Source organism: Rhinolophus sinicus, linkage group LG07 (assembly GCF_036562045.2).
Source record: "Rhinolophus sinicus isolate RSC01 linkage group LG07, ASM3656204v1, whole genome shotgun sequence".
Lineage (NCBI taxonomy): Eukaryota > Metazoa > Chordata > Mammalia > Chiroptera > Rhinolophidae > Rhinolophus > Rhinolophus sinicus.
Window position 1 is genome coordinate 48081195 of NC_133757.1, and position 19657 is coordinate 48100851.

Below are 19657 nucleotides of genomic sequence, written 5' to 3' on the forward strand. Positions count from 1 at the left end.
CCTGTCCCTCCAGGCTCCAGATGGCTGTCTGGCTCAACAAGGAGCACGAAGAGAATGGCGGTGGCCCCTGGTGGTGCCCAGGCAGGGTGCGGCCCCATTCTGGCCTGCGATGATTCAGCCCAGCCTGGCCCATGGGACACTGTCCAAGTGACCTCTGGCAGCACCCCCTGGCCTTATCTGGCAGGGCCCATCTGGAGGGCCAGGCTCTGGGGAGCTATTGGGTACTCAGAGTTTCTGGAACAAAGAAGGTACCTAGACGAAGGCCTGCGCAGATCTGCTTCAAATATTGAAGTGCTGTCCTGGGGAAGACAGAGGGTGGGAGTGACTGGAATGAAGGATGGACTTCTCCGTGGGAAAAGGGGAGTGTTCGTCTGAAGCTGGAATCCTGAGCATAGCTGACAGGTGATTCTCCTGGCCCCCACAAGTGCACGAGTGGACGCCTGTGATAGCGTCAGGCTCTTCTCTTCACAGGTACACGTCACCCTTCAGGAAAAAGGTGTTGCCCATGGTATTCATGCCCTGCAGTCCCTGCCTGCCCTGGCGGTTCCCCCAGGAGACCTTGGCTTCAGCTCAGGACCTCTCACTTCCGGTTCTCTGGGCCCTGCCTTCCTCGTCTGCTCAAGAGGGATACTTGCCTGGCCTCCCTTTTAGGTGCAGTCAGGTCAGAGCTGGAATTACCTTTACAGAAATGTCAAGCCCTGCGCCCCCTCAGGCCCCAGCTGTTTTCCTCCACACAGAAGAGTTCTTTCTTCCCTGCACCCATATCCTTTCCTAGCTGACAAGCACATTAGCAGCTGGCTAGCATTGTCTGAAACACTATGTGCCATGCATGCATACCTCTGCTTCTTTCTCAGGATGCCTCCAGCCCCAAAGAACCACAAGCTCAGCCCTGAGCAAGTGTTAGACAGTGGAAGGAGGCCCAGCAAGCTCCAGCCCTGTTTCCGAGTGGAAGCCAGTCCCATCCAGTAGGAAAGGACCTTTCTAGGAGAGACTGGGTTACAGACCCCCAGCCGTGGGACCTGGACAGTCTGCTCCGTCAGCCGACTGTTACCTCCTTAAGGCTGGGAGCTGTCTTGTTCATCGTGCTCTCCCCACAGTGTGGATCCTACTTGGGACCCAAAGAATCTTAGATAAGTAAAAAAAATCAATGAATGGCACTGTGTCCGGACTTGCCTGAAGATAAGTATCACCAGGGGTGTTTGTTAAAGTATTCATTCCTGAGACCCAATCCAGACCTTCACAATTAGAACTTGGAGAGAGGGTTTAGTAATCTACACTTAATAAACACCCCAGTAATTCTTATCAGACAACTTTGAGAACCTGCGTGGGCTGGGGTTCTAGTGGTGATTCAGAACCCACCTCTCTGCATTCAGTTTCCTCATGTATAAAATATTACTGGAGATACCTCCTTCCATGCAGATTAAATGAAACGAATGCTAAATGCTTTGCAAGCTTGAAAAGCTGGTGTATTGGTAAAGCCTTCTGCATTTGGGTATTATTGTGGTTGTCATCCAACTTCCCCAGCCTGGGGGTTCTTGCTGGTTTGGGGGAGTTGCCCAGCCCTCTGCATCAGACCCCTCCAGAGATGCCAATGGCACCCTTACCCAGAGTATGAATATATAAATGGAAAAGTAATGATAGATTGTGGTTAGTGCTACGGGAGCCCCTGACAAGGATGTGGGAGCCAAAAATGACAACACTGGGGAAGTGCATATAGCTAGACAGGGGTACAGGAGTCAGCCCCCAGAAACCCAAGTCTCCCCAATCCCCATGTGTCCTAGAATCCTGGTGGTCCCTGTTTACACAGGGACATTCAGCACAGAGCAGTGTTATCCACCAAGACTGGGGAAGGAGCAAAAAAGTTAATGTATCTACTTCTCTTACTGGACCAGAAGCTTTTTGAAATTAAGGCTAAAGCTTTATTCATCCTATCTCCCTTGCACTGTGTGGCACATAGTAGGTGCTCAATAGATGTTTCAGTTAAAATACATGCTCATAACAATAGTTAGTATTTATTGAGCACCTAATGCAATAGACACTCTGCTAATCATTGCATTGATTTTATCATTGTCCCTACTTCAGAGATGAGAAACCAGAGGTTCAGAGGGAACAATGTAACTTGTTCAAGGCCATAAATTTACAAGTGGAAACAGCTAGTATATGAAGGCAGGACTGCTTGTGAACCAAGCCTGTTCTTTTAGCCCTGTATCTTCCCCGTAGATGAGAGAGTGAACATATACCTGTATTAAGACTTAAAAACAACAACTCTCAAATAACTGTCTTGCCTTTCCCAGGGCCCGGGAGCTGCAGACAGAGCTCATTTCTAATGTGTATTGGCCCAGAGCCATGTGGAGGCCTGGAATTACTCTGACCAGCAAGAGCGACTCTGTCAAAGTCCATCCATCACTGAACTTTTTCCTGCTCTGGCACCTGGAAGAACCCAAGTCTCTATCACATCCTCAGCAGAGAGTCTAACAATGATCCTTCTCTTATTTAAAGGGCCTTATGTTCATCCAGGATCCATTTCTTACAAGAAGGACCAGAACTTCCCTCTTCCCAGGAAGGGAATAACACCTTCTCGCTTCGCTTGCCCCAGACGGTCAGACTGACTGACAGCTTCCCTGACCTGAGAGATAACCTTTGAGGGCCATCCCAGCTGGCTGGAGTGTGAGGAGCAAAGTCCCTTGAAGTTCTTGAGTGTTCCCCATTGGGCTGTCCAGACCCTCGCTTGACATGAGCAACAATACGAGCAACAATACATGGCATGGGTAAGTGCTGGGGCTGTGAGGTCAGGCTGCCAGGAGACAGAATCTGGAGACTTCTTTATCACGACCTGAGCATATTAGACCAGTGTCGCAGCGTCTTGAAGCTTCTGCTCCCTCCTCTGTAAAATGGACAGTATGTACTATAAAGAATAGTGTGTACTTGACAGGTGTGCTCTAAGTAGCACATGTGTGTAAGTGCGTAGGGCATGTAGCATTTGGCCATTTGTGTATTCATTCATTGAAAGAACCTGATTCTCTTGTGAGTCTATGGCAGGTTAATTCCAAGAGCTAGATTCTCAGGGAGTCAAGGCAGGAAGCCGTGTCAGTTCTGCACATATTTAATGAGCATTTCCTCTATGCCAATGTGACACTCACTGTCTTCACAAATACACGCATGTGTGACCGTGTAATCCTATTCACCCCCTCACTGAAGCTCTGTGAGGTATGTAAGGCATTTCAGAGATGGGGAGACTGAGGCACAGCGGAATTAAACAGCATAAGTTTCGTGAGGGTGCAGGGCACCTGCTTTATCATGCCTTCAGTGCCTCCAGCTCCTGGCACATAGGAACTCAAGTATTTGTCAAGTGATTGAATGAACTGCCTATTCCAGAAGTAAGCTCCCAGCACACCTGTGTATTTCATGTGCTCCATCTCCGCATGCAGCCTACTGCTGTTTCCACTTTGTCCTCCTGGGAAACTCCTACTCATATATCAAGACACAGCTTAAAAGTCGCCTCCTCTACAAACCTATCATTACCTCCCCAGTGATTTGGCAGAGCCCTCTTCTAAGTAAAGCATCGTAGAGCAGTTGCCCAAACTCTCTTCAGTGGCCGCCATCCAACTTGGAGCTCCCTAGAAGCAGAGATGACTCCTGACTCGTTCCTCTCCAAAGCCCCGCCCCTGGTTTATGACGGAACATGTGATCTTCAGCCTAAATGAATGAATGCAATCCCGGAAATGGTACAGCAGATCTAAGCACAACCTTCTGGCTTCCACCTTCAGTACTTGCCGACCCTTTCTGCTACCCCACCTGCTGGTCTCAGAGGCCGACACCCAGAGTTGGGAGGTACCAGCTCGGTGCCTCTGCTGGGCACACGTGGGTCTCTGTGAGCTGAAGCTCGAGCCTGCCCCACCATCCCCTGTACCCCATGCACTCCAGCCCCGTGGAAACACCTACCCTCCTCCAAATCCAAAGCCTCCCCATGTTCTTCTGCCCACAGTTGTGTTGCCCCTTCTCCATTCACACAGTCCAGCTCAAGGATCTCCTCTGCCCCCAAGCCTTCCTCACATGGTCTCTCTCCCCCTTCTCACTTCCCCACTCAGGCTGTGATCCCAGCCATTCTTTGTTGACATGTTGAGGTCCTGCAGCCCCCAGGAGTTTTCCACCAGCAAGCCCACTGCCCTCCTCACTCTGTGTTCTTCAGATTGCCTAGCAGAGGGCCTGGCACTTGGTAAAGGGAGGTTGCAAACCATGTCTACAGCCAGCCTTGGCTGACCCAGTGTTTTGTCTGTCCCCAACAGTACTTCAAAAAGGTTCTATTTAAGTCACCAACACTGAACATTCTTCCGATTTTGTATAAAATAGTTTTTCCTCCCGTCGTTTGAGAAATGGAAAGGTCTGGGTCCTCCTGTCAGCATGGCAATCATTCCCCCCATGGCAAGCTGGGTAGTAGCTGCTTCCTTGAGGCAGGGTCTGCTCTTTAAAATGCGCCAGAGTCCCCACCATGCCCTAACGTATTGCACCCATTTGTCTGGTCGTAAACACAAGTGAGTTTGAGACCCCTGCTGTATGTTGGATGAGAGAAAGACACTCTGGAGTCAGTTTGAAAACATAGACTGGGGAGTGTTTGGTTTGGGCCCACTCGCTGTCCTTCTCTACAGGGTCTAACCCATGGATTGTGGGTACCTGGCCCAGGCTGGATGAGATAGAAATAATCTATTATTTAATAAGTGCTTACCATAATGTACTTGCATTAGCTAATGTACTCCTCCCATCAAGCCTATTGGATATTTACTCCCATTTTACAGGTGAGGAAACTGAGGCTCAGAGGGGTTAAGCAGCTTGGCCAAGATGGAACCCCTAGCAAGTGGTAAAGCTGTGATGGACCCTAAGTCATTCTGACTTTGGAACCCAGACTGGATACTACCACATCCCAATTAGTCATTTAGTAGCTCCCTGCACAGAGAGGCCTTTGCCCACGTACCCCATCTTCATTGACCTCCCCCACTTGGTCGCGTTACCCTGTTCATTTACTCCACCACACTTCCAGGGTTGGAAATTAACTTGTTTGGTTTGGTACTGTTTGTTTATTTTTTTGTTTGTTCCCCTCTTCCAGCACTGGGCTATAAGGCAGATTCCCTGTCTGTTCAGTTCACCACTGAACCCCCACTGCTTAGCACAGTTCTTGATACAAGTACTCAGTAGATATTTGTTGAATGAATACACTTAAGCCAGTCCCTGGACTGGGGGACACGGAGGTAAGAAGGACACAGGGGAAGTGCTTCTTGATCCAGTGCCACCCCCCAAAGGATGTAAGCCCTGCAGGTCACCAGCTTCCTTCCACCTCTTTCCTGAGCCTATGGTGGGTACATACTAGTACCTTGATAAATGCTCAGTGTACCTGTTTGGGCGTGCTGATGTCTTGACAAGAGAATGCCTTCTTAGTGGTTTTTAGGCACACAATTCATGTTATTGAGACTCCTGTGTGCTTCCCTTATGTCAGCCTCTCACCTCCATTCTCTCTCCTGATCCTTGCAGAGCTGTGTGACCTGAGCAGGGCTGGTATCACCTTTGGAGAGAGTGACTGGTGCGAGATGTACAGCTGGTAGAGGCCAGGCATGTCTGACTCGAAAGCTCATGCTCCCTCCAGCTCCCATGCCAGGCTGTCCTCCCACCTCCTCCTGGGTGGAGCCCAGGCCGGACCTGTGCTTCCCACAGGGTCAGGAGGTGAAGGCTCAGCCTGGCCTGGGAAACAAACAAAGGGACCACCAGGAGAATGCCCTCTCCTCCCACCCCAGAAGGTTCTCAGAGATTCCCATAGCCCAGCTAGCCTCCCCTGTCCCCCACCTCCCACCTCCCCATTTCTCTCCACTGAGAGTTACCGATGCTGAACTGAGCTGGTGTTTGATGACCCAACTGAGCCTGTGGCTGGGAGAAGCCTCCCCATGTTCATGCGTGTATGTGTGGAGGGCAAGGAAAAGAACCAGAACTGAGAACAAACACCTAGGTGAGTGCTTACTGTGTGCTGGGCACTGACTCCACTGCGATGTGTACTGTTAGCTCAGTACCTCCCCAAGTTGCTGGACCATAATAATCTCCTGGGACACTTATTACAAATAAAGGGAGTCCCAAAAGTCATAGTGTACTTTTTTTTAGTGCGCTTTTAAACTTTAATAACTTCAAAAGGATAAATGATAGAAATGTACAAAAACCATCTTTGGATAGTTTAACTACTTAAATTCCTTTTACACTTACTTAGTTTCATGAACTTTTTAATAAGCAATTAAAAAAATTTTTTTTGTGTTAGTCAACATTTGCTATCTTCAAAAAAACATTAAAATTTTCCAAATTCAGAACAACCCCAATGGCCATCAGTGGGTGATTGGATAAACAAATTGTGGTATATCCATACCTTGAAACAATACTTGACAATAATTCACTACTGATACATGCAGCAAGGACAAATCTCAAAATAATGATACTGAGTTAAAGAAGCCAGACAAATGATTCCATTTGTTAAAAAAAATTTAGAACATGTAAACTTACGTTTGCAGAAAAGCGGATCTGTTGGAAAGCAGAACAGTGGTTGTCTGGGAGGAGAGGGGAGAGGGAGGAATTATAAAGAGGCACGAGGAAAGTGTGGGGGCTAATAAATATGTTTATTATCTTGATTGTAATAGTGGCTGGATACATATGTCAAAGCTTATGGAAATGCACACTGAAAATATTTGCAGGTTTTGTGTGTCAGTTATACCTTACTACAGCTGTAAAAATGAATGTAAATATAACTAACTTACTAAAATACAAAAATTATTCAAAATTCGTGAAGCTAAATAAGCATAAAAGAAATTTAGATAATTAAACCTTGAGGTTCTTTGTAAGTTTGTAGCATTTATCCTTCTGAAATAGAAGTAAACTTAATAGAATATACTTCTACTTAAGCTTAAAAGTGCAATAAGACCTTTGGGACACCAGTAGGACCCAATAGTCCCTGCCTTTCCTAGGAATCTTACGTATTAGGCAAGATGGAAAACAGCTCTCTCTTTCTCTCTCTCTCTCTCTCTCTCTCCCCACAGACTTGTGGGGTGGGTACTTCTGTTGGTTCCTTCTACCAATGAGGTGTCTGAGGCTCACAGAGGCTGGGTGACTTGCCCAGAGATATGCAGTTAGTTACTAGCAGTGCTGGGATTCAGGCCCAGGCAGTCTGACTCCAGCGCCTGCATTTGGGGTAACTCGGGCAGGGTGGAGGGCTTGTATCTCCAAACTCCCCAAGCTCCGTGCCCTGTTAGCCATGGACCCCAGGGCTGGCAGGGTCCCAGCTGATGCACACCCCCATTCCACACACATCAAAGGGCCCTGGACTTCACAGGCAGCTGGAAGGGAGATACACATACCTGGCTGGGTATGTGGGGAAGAAGCCCAGGAGAGTTAATGTGATTAACCAGAGACTCAGCGGGGCAGGAAGAGTCTTCATGGAACATCATTCAGTGGAAGTGGTTTGACACATTCCTACCCACCCTTAGGGCCTTTCATTCTATGGCTACTAATAGAAGCTCTCTACACCTGGGAATTAGGGGTGAAGTGGGGCTATGTCAAATGGGTGTTCATTCCATAGATGGAAAAACATGTTGAAAGCCAGCTGTTAGCAATTTTGTGCCAGGCATAGTGCTGAGTGCTTTGGACACATACCTCATGCACAAGGAGCTCTTTTCACATTTCCACGTAGTCTATGGGTATAATTATTCCCATTGCACTGATGAGAAAACTGAGGCTTGGGTTGCTTCAATACTTGCCCAGAGTCAAGTTGGTACTAAGCAGCTGAGCTAGAATTGGAGCCTAGGTTTGTTTTGACTAAAACCATCATTCTCCATCCTGTCATTCAGAAGGGGACAAACAGCTAAGGAGAAGACCCCAGGGTGTTCTGATCTTTCCGTCACTCTGGTGTGAGGGCAGCAGGTGCAGGAGGTAGCACTGTGCCTGTCTACCCACTCATCACGTTCACAGCCTTGGGGAACAAGAGACTGACAATGCAATGCTGAGATCATGTCCCCACGATCTGAGATGTTATAAATCCATGAGCAGCCCCCCACCCCCGCCACACACACACCTCATCCTGTGGCTCTCACATCCATACCCCCATCATTCTCCCACCAACCTTTGCCCCAATCACCCCCCTGACAGCTGATACCCCATTCTGCTGTGTCAGAGCCAGAGGACAAGGGTTACAAGGTCTGAGGGAGGCTACGCACCCCAGCTCCAGTGTCGGAATCGCTGACTTCCCTCCCAGGGCAGACCTGACCTAATCCTCTTCCCAGCATCCCCACCCCTTCCCTCAGCTGCCCTTTCCTGTCTTCCCTGTGGACTGTACCCCTCAGAACCCTGTTCCTTTCCCTCTGGTAAGATGTAAGAGCACATGACCCTTTTTCTGCCTGTACCTGCCTCCGGTCTGGAGCTGCGTGAGTAGGGCTGGAGGACCTGGTGACAGAGATTAGGAGAGGGAGTCTCCAAATGGGGAGTCCAGCGGGGCAGAGAGGGGGAGGGGAGGGTGTTGGTTTAAATCAGTCCCAGTTGGGCTTGTGGTTTGTGGGGCAGGGAGAATTGGGGGGACAGGATGCCAGCCTGGATTTCTCCAGGCCAATCCATCTCTTTCTCAGGGCCCTTCCATCATGGCCCCCATCTCCCACCTTCTCTTAGACTATGAGCTTCCAAGGGGCCCCACGACTCCTCTGGACCCCTGCACTCAGGGCCCCGTGTACAATAGGTGCTAACAAATGAGACAGGAAAGGGTCCTTTTCATAGAGCTTGCTTCCCCGGAAGGTTGGCGGTTGTCCTGGAGGCGGCTGAGGCAAAGGAAAGGAGCCCTGCCCTTGGAGTTCAAGTCGTGCCCTTCAGCGGGAGAGCCTGCCTCCGGCTTTGCTTTCTCGTGTGTGGAGAAGGGTCTTAACGGGATGTGTGTGTGGGCGGAGGCAAGTCCCGCCTGCCACGCCTGGCACCGCGCGGGCACAGCCCGGGCGCTGGGGGAGGCTTGCGGAATGGCAGGATGGTGTCGGCAGGAGGTGAGCAGCCTGGCCACCGGCCGGGCCCAGGCGGAGGCCCAGGCTCCCGCCCCCGTGGGAAAGTGCGCAGACGGCGACTCTGCCAGCGAACAGAGCAGCCTGCGGAGAGAGAGGACCGGAGGCCAGAAGCAGGAGGCAGCGGTGAGTGTCCCGGGCCGGGCTGTCAGGGGCATTGTCCGAGTCCCAGCGCGGCGGGGGTGCCTTCTCCGCATGCCCCAGCCTGAGCGCGCTGCGGTCCGGCCCGTCTGCGGTGCCCACCACTTGGCGCCGCCCCACGGGCAGCTCCCAAGCCCTGAGAATCCCGAGCAACAAGGGCCCTGCGGGATGAGCCTCCGCCTGGGCCAGGTGATCAGGACTGTGGGGTCAGCTGGATGTGTCTTTCTCCCACCTACCCCGTCCCCATTATGGGCCTCTGCCCAATAGCATGATTCTGCTGCTGGTGGGCAGGGGTGGCATGTGGGAACAGTAACCTGTGAAGTTATAGTTGGGAGCATCTGCAGAGCTCCACTTGGTGCCAGGCTAGCTCTGGGATGGGGAGCAGGAGAGGTGGCTGGGTCACACATACCACCACCACTTTTTTGTCCTCAGCGGTGCTTTGTATACCCAGGGCCCCTGAGCTCAGGGAGAGCAGAGGTTTTTCTCCTGCCACCCACCTGCCCCAGGGGAGCCCAGTCTACAGTCGCCACTGCCACCGGTTGTCAGATCTCACGTGGAGACCGGTCATACACACTTTGCACAGTTGTCTCACATCATGTTCACACCTAGCTCACAGGGTGGGTACTGAGAGGTGATGTCACTTGCTAGAGGTCATGGCAGCCACAAATGGAGTTACCTTGAAGCTAATGAAGCATAAGTTTCAGACCCTTCCCAGCCTTGATTGGTATCTGTGTTCTTTCCTTTAAAAACCCGTCCCCCAGTGGTATGAGGCTCAGGCACCATAACAAGTGCTCTCTCCTGGGGACCTGCTCTGTCTGCCACGCTGTGCAGGATGGGTGGGGGTGTGGGATTGCTGGGGCCTGGCAGTGCAGGCCTGGCAGGGAGGGCAGGGCATCCAGACCAGGTCAAGGGGCCCATATGACCTCAGCACGATTCTTGGCTTCCTGAGACTCCAAATAGCCTGGCACACACCCCCGCCCTTTGCCTGCTGTGGAGGGAGCCAGCTCAGGCAGAGCCCTGGTGTGACCAGGCTCCTCTGGGGTTCAGTTTCCCTCATCAGAGGAAGAGGTGGTTATTAAAGGGGTGGCTGCAGGAACCAGGGTGAAAGTGGAAGGAGCAGAAAGAGGCTCTGGAAAGCTGCTGGGTCCTGCAGCCTTGCCTATGTCCTCCATCTCTCCCCCATGTCTTCATCTCCATCACTGCACAGCACTGCGCCCTGACACCCCATCTTTACAGCCACCCACCCAGCCCCCTTTCAGCTGCCAGTCTTCTCCTCGCTGCCGAGTTGTCCAGGGTGCTGCCTCCCCTCACTCCCGGACTCCTGTCACTTTTCATCACCAAGAGCCCTCCCGCCCCCCACCCATCCCGAACCTGCCCTAGCTTGGGTTATGGGACACTCCCTGCAGCCCAATTGGTTCTAGCAATACTTGACCTCCCAGCTGCCTTTGACACAGTTGAAATGCTCCCTTACCCCCTGACTTTTGTGTAACCAAACTTGCCTTCCACCTCCCTGGCTGTTCCTGCTCAGTCTTCTATCCTCTTAGCCTCCTCCCCCTTCTTTAGTCCCCTCCTCCCAACCCCCAACTCCCAACCCCCACTCTGCTGGTGCTTCCCCGCCACTACATGCTTCTCCTGGAGGATCCCACCATCCCAAGGCTTTCCCTACCCCAAATCATTCCTCTGAGCCCAGGGCCCCTAACCTCCCCCTCCCACCCCCTTATCTCCCTTGGGCTCCCTTGTGGGCATCTTGAGTTGCCCGGCCGAGACTGAGCTCTTTGTGTGTTCCTTGCTCAGTGCTCCCACTTCACTCAAGCTCCTCCCTCTATCCAGTGACTTGACACCCTGTTTCCTTCTTCCCTCAACACCCCAACATCCAATCCAACACTGCCCTGTTGATTCTGCTTCCAAAATCATTCTCTAGAGCCCTAGATGGGGTTCTACTCCCCTCCACCGCCTCTGTCACCACCCTGGTCTCAGCCACCATTACGTATCTCTCGCCTGGATAACTGCCGTGGCCTTCCTGGGGGTCTCCCTGCCTTCACCCTGTACCCTCCACCCCAATCCACTTCTCACAGGAGCTGCTGCCGTAGATGGGCCTGCAGCCTTTCCCCATTAAAACCCTCCGAACCTCCTGTTGCTTTAGGACCAAGTACAAGCTCCTGAAGCCTGGCCTGGATGCGTCATCGCGCTCTGGCTGCAGCAGTTTTCTTTCTGTTCCGGGAATTTGGTGAGCTTGTTCCCACCTCACAGCCTTTGTCTTTGCTGTCACTTCTGCCTGGAATGCCCTTTCTCCCACTCCGCCTGGCAAACCCCTACGCAGTCTTTGACTCTTCACTTAAATATGACGTCCTTAGAGAGGCCTCCCCACTACCCGGTGGAAAGACAACCTGCTCTCACACCCTCTCAGAGTACCCTATCTTTCTCCTTCAAAGCACTGACTGTCCGCTGTAGTTTTGTCTTTACTTGTGGGGCTCTTGGCTCATGTCTGCCTCCTCCACCGGACTGTAAGCGCCATAAGGGCTGTCGGGTTGACTGTGTGCTCTGCATCCCTGCGCTTAGCCCAGAGTGGGCTCCCCAGAAATACCTGCTGTAAGGGAGCGAGGCTGGCTGCCGAGGCTGTCTTTCCGCATCGGTCCAGCAGGTGGCACCCCAGGGCAGAGCTTCTCAGGTTCTCAGGTTCCAGGACAGCTCCCAGCCACATCCCAGGGCCCCCGGTTGGAGATCCAAAGGACAAGTGCGGGAGCCAGGCTGCCCTCTTATTCTCCCTGTCCCACAGAGCCCTCCGCACTTCCCTTGCTTCTTTGAAACTTGTGGCTCGGCATAATGGTTACTTTTACCAGCGTCACTCGCAGGGGCTAATGGCAAGTTGAAGCCAGAGACCTGATCTAACCCATTTCTTTTACCTTGGTGCTGTGCAGAGCTCAGAAAACTGAATGGCTAGTGGGAAAATGAAATGACTCCATCCTGTGGAGAGGCTGTCCTCCTGGTGGTTAATGTTAAGGCTTTGGAGCCCAATTGCCCGGGTTCTAATCCCGGCTCTGTTGCCTACCAGTGAGACTTTGGGCAAGTTACGTAACCAATCGGTTTCTCGTTTTCCTCCTCTGTTAAAGGGAGAGCAGTGCCTGCCTCATAGGGTTATTGTGAGACTAGATTGAAGAAATACATGTAAAGTATTTACAATGGTACCTGGCATGTATTGTAGTCAGTGCTTGGTGAAGGACAGCATTTATTGTTGAATAATTCTTTACCCTCTACTGGAACCCCTAATCCCAGATGTGGGAAAGACTGACCTGAGCACAACTGCGCTTGCTTAAGCATGGCACACACAAAGAAAAAAGTGCAGGAGCAGCACACAACTCTCCCAGCTGCAACGCAGGCAGGCCAAGGTGCCTCCCTCACCAGGTCAGGGGAGCCCGGCAGATGCCCTGTCACCTTCCTGGCACTGAGTTTCCTGCACTTGGCTTGGCAGGACAGGTTTCCATGGCAGCGGGTGACCAGGCATGCAGGCAGGGACAGTGGCTGGCCTTGGCTGAGCTCTCTGGCTTTTCAGAAGAGGGTGGCTTCCTGCCAAGGCACAGGGCCTTCTGCTGCCCAGACATTCAGCTGGCTTGGGCAGCCCCGGCCACACCCAGTGCCCACCACAGTCTCTCTGCCCTGGGAACCTGGAGGCTGAGCCAGTCACTCGCTTCTGGGCGTTCCCCCCGTCCTGGGCACATGCCCCTTTTGCATTCCTCACACTGTACTAGAAATGTCTGGCATGAGCCTCTCTCCTTTGGCCCATGGTGAACCCCTCAATGTTGTGCCCAGCACATAGCAGGTCTCTCTTACATGTTTGTGGGGTGAATGAATAAAAGTGAATCCCCTCTCACCACCTTCAAGAGAGTAAAGTTGCGAGACATAACGGACCTTCTCTAGAGATGGCCTGTTCATCCCACAGATAGTTATTTGGTACCTGCTGCATGCCAGCCATCGCTCTAGGTGGAGCCAAGATTTCAACTCAGATAGACACGTTCCTGCTCTCATGCAGCTGACGTCTTAGTAGGGGGAGAAAGGAAATAAACAAGCAAACAGAGCAAGGAAAAGATCAGATAACGATGGGTGCTGTGCTGAGCATTATAACAGGTGACGTAATAGGGAGAGAATGAGTGGCTGCTGCAGGTGGGGGCGGCAGGGACGGCCTCTCCAGGGAGGTGACAAAGATCGGATTCGAAGGAGGGAAGACCTGGAGGAAGAGCATTCTAGGAAGAGGCACCAACAAGTGCAAAGGGACTACAGTTGGCCAGTTGGAGGAACTGAACGAAGTTAGGCTGAAACTTAATGGGTGAAGGGGATGATGAAAATAATACATACAGTAAAGTGCACTCATCTTTTTTTTTAAAGGTTTTATTGGGGAAGGGGAACAGGACTTTATTGGGGAACAGTGTGGACTTCCAGGACTTTTTTTCCCAAGTCAAGTTGTTGTCCTTTCAGTCTTAGTTGTGGAGGGCGCAGCTCAGCTCCAGGTCCAGTTGCTGTTGCTAGTTACAGGGGGCACAGCCCACCATCCCTTATGGGAGTCGAGGAATTGAATTGGCAACCTTGTGGTTGAGAGGATGTGCTCCAACCAACTGAGCCATCCGGGAGCTCAGTGGCAGCTCAGCTCAAGGTGTCTAGTTGCAGGGGACGGAGCCCACCATCCCTTGCGGGACTCGAGTTGAGCTGGCAACCTTGTGGTTGAGAGCCCACTGGCCCATGTGGGAATCGAACCCGCAGCCTTCGGAGTTAGGGGCATGGAGCCCTAACCGCCTGAGCCACCGGGCCGGCCCAAAATGCACTAATCGTAAAGTCATAACTTGATGAATTTTCACCGATGTATACGTCCATATAACCCTTACCCAGATCAAGATATATAACGTTCCCAGCACCCCGAAGGCTCCCTTAGGCCCCTTTCAGGCAATGTCGCCCCTCACCTAGAGGGACCACTTTTGACCTTGATCATCACAGGCTAGTTTGGCCTGTCCTAGGACTTCAGCTAAATGACGGAATCTCATCCTACATTCTGAGTCGTCTCTGGATATTTTCACTCATCCAGTCTGTGATGGTCATCCATGATGTTGCATGTATCAGTAGTTCACTCATTTTAGTTGCTAGGAAGTGTTCCATTATGAGACCATACCACAGTTTCTTTATCCATTCTTCTCTTGATAGATAGTTGAGTTGTTTCCAAGTTTTGGGCTGTTCTCAATAGCGCTGCTAAGAAAATTCCTGTCCGTGGCCTGCCCCACAAAGTATATATGCACTTTTGAGTATGTTATATATGCGGTGAAGGGTAAGGGAGTTCTACCCTTTCATTTTACAGGTGGGGTAATAGTCTCAGAGAAGGAAATGGACTTCCACCCTGGTTACCCAGGCCATCAGTGGCTGAGGGGGGTGGGGTACTGTGCTAGGTAGAGGGAAGAAGAGAGAAAGAATATTTTTTGATCACCTACTGTCATTTGCTGTAATCCCCAAAGGAGCCTTACCAATTAGGCATTATTACGCCTATTTTATAGACAAGGGACCTAATCTAAGAAAGGTATTTACAGAGGTGGAGTCGGGACTCAGACAAGCCTGATCCTAAAGCCTGATTCCCTTCATGACAAGCTGCCACTCAGGGAAGGCTGAAGGCTCCCTGTGACGTGGCTGCAAAGTGTAGAACCTGTGGGGAAACGAGACATTTGAGGGGCTCCTCACGTCAGGCAGCTCCCCAGGACGGATGGGATGCAGCTGGGAGAAACGGCCCAGGTCATTCTGTTTGAATCCCTGTAAGGCCCCAACTGGCCTGTGTTTCTGTTCTGAGGGCAGCTCAGGGTTGGGTCAGCTCACTGGGCCTGAAGCCCCCAGTTCGTGGTTAACTGGCTTTGTGACCTTGGGCCAGACATTGCCTCTTTGTGCCTCTGGTACCTTCTAATTCTAACCTTCTGAGCTGGGGTTGGAACCGGTGGGGTGGGGAAGACGGGGAAAGGGGAGGTCTCCTGGCTTTCAGTGGTCTCACAGGTGCTACTTGCCCCAGGGCTGCTGCTGGACGAGGCTGGAGGGAAGAGGTGGCTTTGGGGCTTCCAGGAATACCCCATTGGGCTGTGTGGGGTTCTCTACCTCCACACTTGCTACTCAGAGCTGGACCGTGGTCCTCTTGGGACTTCTTGAGGAGGCTTTGTGTGCGTGTGTGTGTGGGGCAATTATTTTCTCCATTCTGTGGGAGGTCTTTTTTTTCGAATTGTGCTAAAACATACATAAAGTTGACCATTTTAACCACAGTGGCATTAAGTACATTCACACTGTTGTGCAACCATCACCACCATCCATCTCCAAAAGTTCTTCATCTTCCCCAAATGAAACCCCGTACCCATGAAACACTAACTTGCAGAGGCTTTTTGAAGAGTAGTTTGGGGAGGGGCAGTGGGAGGCAGCCCTCCTGGAATGACCTGGATGCAGGTGTGAGGAGTGAGAGAATGTGGAACAAACCAGCGAGAAAGGCAAGGATTCACAGAAGAGACCAGGGCTCCTGAGCAGGACGCTTAGCATGCTCACCTCCTAGACCCTACAGGCTTTCCTGATGCCCTTCACCAGGCCGTTCATTTCCTTCCTGCTGTGCCCACCTCCCGCCCTGGCCTCTCCCTCTCTCCCCCTACAGAACTTCACTGCCTGTTGCCAGCAGCAGCTCCCTGCACCCCCTTCAGGGATTTGAAGTGGGGGGTGCAAGCGGAGAAGCAGGTGGGGGCCACAGAAGGCGACTTGTCTATAGGTTTCTAAATGCCACATGTCAGCTAGGTGTGAAGTCAGTGTCAGAAGACCAGCTTCCTGGTGGGTCTGCGAGTGGTAAAAGAAAGCAGACTTTCATTCTCTTCTTGACCCCCTTGGGAAAGAACCCCCCAGGGTGTCTGGAGACAGAATGATAGGTAAGGCCGCTTTTGGTCCCGGAGTTTCCCACAGGCCTTTGAAAACCCTGGGGGTATGGAGCTGGAGAAGAAGTCTGGGGGATGGGGTAGGAGATGGCATTTGTCAAATATTTGAAAGGACGAGTAACATACATACATGTGCCCTGGTGGTCCCATGGCCGGGGGAACAGGACCAGCTGGGGACTGAGGAGCGTGACTGAGAAGTAGATGTCAGATCCACATTAGGAGGACAGAGGACATCGTAACACCCAGCGCAGGTCTGCAGGGAAGTCTTCCTAGGGAGGGAGCTCCCTGTCCTGGGAGGACTAAAGTCAGGCAGCAGTTTAGTGGCCGAACACAGTGGCTCTGGAATCAGAGAGGGCTGGGGGACGTGGGGCAAGTTCCTCAACCTCTCTGTGCCCTCAAGTTCTTCCCATGTAAAATGAGGACATGCTTTTCGAAAGTGAGGAATGAGAGCGTGCACGTGAAGTCTAACGCAGTACCTAGCACTTAAAAAGCACCCCGTAAAGGACAGGAGTACTGTGGGGAGCTTCTTGGTTAAATCCTCATGAAGAGCCCTTCCGCCCTGATATTCCATGGAAGAGAACCAGGGGACTCATTCTGACAGTGCCACAGAGTTGTCTGAAATTTGTCACCTGCCACCAAATGTGCACTTCGGCCACCTACCCACCACAGATGGGGTCTAGGAAGAGTACCTTGTGTTTATATGCAGGAATTTACTCGGCCATTTTACAGATGATGAAACTGAGACCCAAAGAGGTTCCTTGAGTTGCCCGGTGTGGACATGGTCAGGGCGGAACTAGATTAAGGCTTGGGTCTCTCGAGGCCTAGCTAGGGGCCCTGTCTACCCACTTGGCTCTTATCAAACCGAGTGCCTTGGCTTCCTGCTCAGTTAGAGGGGTTGCCTGACTATCTTGCCAGGAAAAAGGCCAAGTTCAGGGTACCAGGAAAGGGTTTTGGGGAAGCTTCTTTTCTCCAGGGTGGAGTGGGGAGCCTCCTCCCTGTCTTTGCCCTAAGCAGAGCCCCTGCCCAGGGCTTCTTGAGGACCTGCTGTAGTGGACAGAGCACAGCAGGGTTTGGCACCAGGAGAACCATCCTCAGATGAATGGCATCACCGCTCTGAGCCTCAGTGCTTTGGGAGGTGGGAGTGGCACCAACTTCTCAGGTTGGCTATGATAGCCAACATGATAATTTGAGAGAATCCTTTGTAACCCAAAGGTTGCAGACCTTGGTTTCAAGCTTGGCATATGGTAGGTACTGAGGACTTGAATTTCTTCCTTGTTTTCTTTGCCCAAGAACACCTCTTATGGTGGAAGCGGCTTCCCTGTGGTGGTTAGAGGTTTGGCCTGGCTAATTATACAAGCATTTATTAAGCTTCTAGTATATGCCACGCCCTGGGCTGGAACACAGAGATGAACAGAATGCATTGCTCCGGGGTCTGGGAGCTCATTGCCTAGTAACAGAGGGGACAGGCAAACCAACCGGTCATGCCAGGGGTGGCAGCCTTGAGGGTTGCTGCTGAGCTCCCTTCCAGCGAACTTGCTGCAGGATGCACTTAGCTGGCTGCCCCAGCTGCTGTATCTTCTGGATCCACAGCTGCAGTCACAGATGCCACCATCTCCCTGGGCTGCTCGTGGCCAGTGGCTGAGCCCAGCAGAGGTACTAGAGCCAGGCCCTGTTTGTCAGATGCAAGATCCTCTAATGGGCAGCCTTTGCTCAGGTCTTCCCCTCGGCCTGCCTGAGATGTTCTCAGGACCATGCTGTGTCTGGGGCTCTTTCTCCCAACCCTCCTTCCTTCCCCCATCCTTTCGTAGGTGTAAGACCTACGACATCGTGTGAAGGCTCTCCCCACTCACTCCTGCCCCCTCGTCTCTCATCTTTCACAGGCATTTCCCCCAATACACCTCTTGTGCTGCCAACTTTGCCTTGGTGTCTGCTTTCCAGAGGATCGGCATTGACGCATGCACTGACCCAGGGGAACTCGGTTATCCCCAGCACAGCCTTGCTGACCACACTTTGGGGGCAGGCCAGAGGGGACAGCAGATGTCTCACTCGGTTGCTGGAGCACTGGGGCAGCCAAGTATTGTGGGTAGTGAAGGGAGGACTTTGAAGTCAGGCTTCCAGTGTGACTCCCGGCTCTGCCCCTCACCAGCTGTGTGCCCTGGGGCAGCTTAGTTCTTCTCCTTGAGTCTCAGTTTCCTCATCTGCTCAAGGAGGACAAGCTGCCTCCTGCCTCATGGGGCCGTTGTGAAGCTCCAGTGAGTTCATGCACGTGGACTGTGGCACAGAGTAAACGCTCAGTGTCTCTCCTTCCCTGAAGGAGGGAGACTGTGCAGGGGAGGGGGCAACATGCCATCTCTGAATCTACTGCCTCTTGCCCCAGAGAGCACCCTGGATTTGGGGGCTGCGTGTGCTCCTTTGAGCCTTGGCCGGCACGTCCTTAAGAGGCGTTGGCATCACTGGTCCCCTGCCAGCTGCAGGTGGGAACCATGCACCCCATGCCGGTGGGTGGGGCAGGACAGCAGGGTGTCCGATAATTCAACTCCATTTTGACACCACTGTGTTTCCCCGAAAATAAAACATAGCCAGACAATCAGCTCTACTGCGTCTTTTGGAGCAAAAACTAATGTAAGACCCAGTATTATATTTATATTATATTATACTATATACTATATTATATTATACTATATACTATATTATATTATAGACCCGGTCTTATATTATAGTAAAGTAAGACCGGGTCTTACATTAATTTTTTCTCCAAAAGACACGTTAGAGCTGATTGTCCAGCTAGATCTTATTTTTGGGGAAACACGGTATCTACCCAGATATAGATCAGATTCTACAGGTCAGGGGCTCAGTCTCTCAAGACTGTCCTCCACTTCAGGTGCCAGTCACAAGCCCAGGTTGTTACATGTGCTTCTGACCAACTGGCTACAAATCAGAGGTTCCCATCACCCGCTCCTTGGGTTCGATTCATTTGCTAGAACTGCTCACAGAACTCAGGAAAACCCGTTTACTCACTGGATTACTGATTTACACAGGAATCAACAGCCAGAAGAAGAGAGTCATAGGGTGAAGTCCAGAATGAAGGAGCTTCTGTCATTGGGGAGCTTGGGGCACAATCCAAGGGAGGGTCTTAGAAAAAGGGACCAGGAGAGCTGACCTTTTTTGGCTTTTTATGGAGGTTTCATTCCATAGTCATGCTTGACTAAGTCAACCATTGGCTATTGATTCAACCTCCAGCCCCTCTCTCCTCCCAGGAAATCAGGAGGTGGAATTGAAAGTTCCAACTCCCTTACCACTTGCGTGGCTCCCATTGGATACCAGCCCCCACCCTCGGGTGGGGTCCAAAAGCCATCTCATTAACATAACAAGGGATACCATTGTTTCACACTTCGGAAATTCCTCCAGGTTTGGGAGCCCTGAGCCAAGAGCTGTAGATGGAGACCAAATATAACAGATAAATCATGATACCGAGCCAGTCTCTTATAATGGCAAACTATGTGTAACCCTGTGCAGTTGTCAGTTTGTGCCTGTGCA

General features: G+C 51.6%; 1 protein-coding gene across 1 annotated transcript in view; it reads left to right on the top strand.

Moving 5' to 3' along the window:
• The first annotated feature begins 9160 nt into the window (after window positions 1–9160).
• The window catches only part of PALD1 (phosphatase domain containing paladin 1), an 89990-nt gene continuing 79493 nt past the window's right edge, over window positions 9161–19657 (top strand). Inside the window, exon 1 of the mRNA XM_074339547.1 lies at window positions 9161–9182. The gene's annotated coding sequence lies outside the window, so the exon portion shown is untranslated. The remainder of the gene's footprint in view (window positions 9183–19657) is intronic.